We start from the raw sequence: 3,672 nt of genomic DNA on the forward strand, positions 1-3,672 counted from the left end.
ATTCTGTGATTCTGTGATTCTGTATCAATGGGGTCCCACTCTGTACTGCGCTCTTGCAGTACCACTTTGAGTACTGTTTGCAGTTCTGGGCACGCACCACAGTACAAAAAGAATGTCAAACTATTTAAGAGTCTTTGAAGGGCAGCTGTAAAGATGGTGAAGGGTCTAGTGGGAAGATGTATGAAGAGTGGCTGAAGTCCCTTGGTTTGTTCAGAATATAGGAGACCTCACTGTGGCCTACAGCTTCCTCATGAGAGGAGAGGACATGCAGTGCTGATTTCTGCTCTCTGGTGACCAGTAATAGAAACTGAAGGAACAGGTTGTAAATTAAGTTTTACAGTTCCTTCTAACAATATTGATGGGGAGAAAGGGAAAAATATTAATCCTTTCTTCCCTCTCTAGTAGGAGGGGTGGATCTTGGCAATAATGTAAAACCAAATACCTTTACAAAATGATTTATTTAAATAATATAAGTAACTCAGAATTACGATGTATGCCTGAGCTCTGCATAGAAATATTGCCAGAGGCAGGAATCATTTCTGCAGTATCACCATATCACTGCTTCATTGCTTCGTTGCACATAAACCTTTTTTCCAATTAGTCTGAACGCCCTGAGAATCAATCGCCAACTGTATAAACATTCTAAACACATACTGTGCATGCCACTTCAAATTTACCACTAACACTTTACAATATTTCTATCATTTATTCCCAGGAAATATGCCATTTTGTACCAAAGTCATGGTTTAACAGTGTTTTTTTGCCCTAACCATCACATATTAAAGAAAGCACACATACAAATTCACAGCTAAAAAAATTGATACATTTTCTACATTTCTTATCTAACAATTCTCTGTGCAGAAAAAAAATAATACTATCAATCTGATAAAGGAAAAAGAAAAATCTAAAATTTTTGTGCTGGTTCATGATTAATTACATGCAAATTATACTGTTCAAGCCTTACTCATAGAGGTTGAAATGGTATTTGAATTGGCAGGCCACAAATTTAATGAGATTAACCAACTTCTTTCATCCTTCCACAGTACCACAGACACACCAGATCCCCTAGCAGGTCTAATGGCTTCTGTCTATATAACTAGTAATTCCATTAAATTAATCCAATTAAAGAGTTAATAATCCAGTTCCATGGACTGACAACTTTCCAGATACCTGGTTCTCAGAAGAGAAAAAAGAAGTACATACCCCAGACGACTTCACGTTCAGAGAGGAAGGTAGTTCATGGGAGTAAGTCGCAGGACTCATTCTCTCTCTCTTTCATTCACTGCCTGGCAGTGTGTGGCTGAGCTCCCCAGCCATGCACCTTCAGGTCAAACTGGTCATGGTTTTCAGTTTACACTCTCTCATTTTATTTGATTTATTAGCCTCAATTCCAATTATATTGTATTATGTTGATTCCAATTATCTTGTATTCTGATATCATATTTAGTAGAATTGTTTCCTCCCTAGATCATTGTCGCTGTACTGTTTTTGGGCCCAGCTCCCATTTGCCTACCCTTCCCCTTTTCCCTTTCCATTTTTGTGCCAGGTGTCCTATAGGCCTGCTGCCCCCTGCCATAGGCACAGATTGATCTAGATAACTCCATGACATGAAAATAGCAATGAAAATATTTCCATGTATTCATGTCAGTAGTAAAAAATTACTTATACTACCTACACGTAGGCACAAAAAATAAAACCAGACAATATGTTTGCAGGTGGGGAATGAGCTGTTTGGTTTTTTTTACAGTGATGCTGAAATATTTGTTTGAAGATCCTCTAATTGAAATCTATGGTGAGGAGGAATATGGGGGTAGAGAGCTACTGCCATTGTCATCATGACATGGGCTTTATGCCATCATAATTCCAAAGAATCTAAATACTACCCTGAAGTCTTCTCATGCAGAGTAGGACTGATGCATCCTTTCTCCTGCATGCTTTAGTCATGTCTCACCACAGTCTCACTTATCCTGCAGATTTCATGGGACATTGCTATGGTCCTGCAAAAGCCAAGACCTCTGATCCCAGAGATCTGTATAGGATCACATGCATCTTGCATGTTCTCCAGCTCACAAGAGTTCTGCTGTTTTCAAACCATATACGTGAAGCATCAGAATCAAAGATTGACTGTAAGTCTATCTTCCTCACCTGCTTTTATGTATTGCTTACCAGTATTTTTCCCTTTTTCTTTAATTATTGAAATCTCCACTATGGGGGAGTGGAGAAATCCTCACCTTCCTAACTCAGCGGTAAAAAAATAGACCTTCTTTCAAAATTTCTTCAGACAACAAATGTCTGTGCATTTCAACTGATGAGTTACATCAATATGTTGTAGCCCTTATGGCATTATTCCTGCCTCCAGCTGCGTGGATCTCCTTGCTGATGCTCATGCTGAAAACAAGGTAGAGGAAATAATAAATCATAAATACAGAAGTGAAACAAAAAGAAAAACAGAAAAACAGGAGTGATCCCACTGAGTGTTTTGCTTATTATTTGAGGTGCAGTTGTACCAGGAATAGCAGAGAACTGGAATCTAAGGGCGGAAAGATGGAAACAAAAAAGGGAGGAAGAGAACAAAGAAAGAGAGGATGAAAGGGAAGGGAAAACGGAAATGTGATCCCAGAGACTAATAATCTCACAACACCTAAATACACTTTGTCAGAATTGATCCCAGTGAACAAAGGAAGTCGAAGATAAATTAAGCTTCTGGTTAGAAAGTTAAGGAAAAAGAGCATTAAATGATTTTTTCACCTAAAAAACATTATTCCTTCCTAAGTTTAAAATAAAGTGCAAAAAATCTACTGTAAATAAGAGAAAAGTTCATTGGTAGGAAACTAAATAAGAAATCAGGTTTTAGAAATTCCCTCAACATAAAAAAAAAAGGCATTATAATATATGTGTGTTATAGAGAGAGTGAAGAGATTTGTAGGAGTGCCAGGAATCAAGGAAATATTCGTAACAGACGAATTCCAGACCCAGACAAAAATTCAGATAGTAAAATACAAAATCCAAAGTATGCACATAGTTTCATCATATAACTGAGAAAAAAGCCAGAGACTAATTTCTGACGGGACACAAGGAAATGTTTCCCATTTCATATATACACAAAATAAATAAATAAATACAGATCAAGAGGAGGTTACACAGCTACAAAAAACAAACCACTTTTTAAAAACAAATCAGAAGTGAAAAATTTACATCACTAAACTGTACAAAATATTTGGATGAATTGTTCATCTCATCTATTGAGATCTGGAAAACAAACAAACAAAAAAAAACTGCTGCAAGAGATAACTAACAGCTGGATGTTTTGGGTGGTCAGATAAATGTCTCTAAATGCTGGGAGAGCAGGTGGGGCAGTGGTGCCTACATTTCACCAGCTTGATGATTACCAGTATCCAGTCATGAAGAAAAGGGAGGCACCAGTGCCTAGCAGCAACAGGGAACCAACTCCACTGCTGGCATCAATCACAGAATCACAGAATCACAAAATGGTTCAGGTTGGAAGGGACTTCAAGGATCGTGAATCTCCAATCCTCTGCCACATGCAGGGTCACCACCCTCTAGTTTCAATACTAGACCCGGCTGCCCAGGGCCTCATCCAATCTGGCCCTGAACACCTGCAAGGACAGGATATCCACAGCCTCTCTGGGCAGCCTGTTCCAGCACCTCACC

This window comes from Meleagris gallopavo, chromosome Z, assembly GCF_000146605.3.
Source record: "Meleagris gallopavo isolate NT-WF06-2002-E0010 breed Aviagen turkey brand Nicholas breeding stock chromosome Z, Turkey_5.1, whole genome shotgun sequence".
NCBI classification, from domain to species: domain Eukaryota; kingdom Metazoa; phylum Chordata; class Aves; order Galliformes; family Phasianidae; genus Meleagris; species Meleagris gallopavo.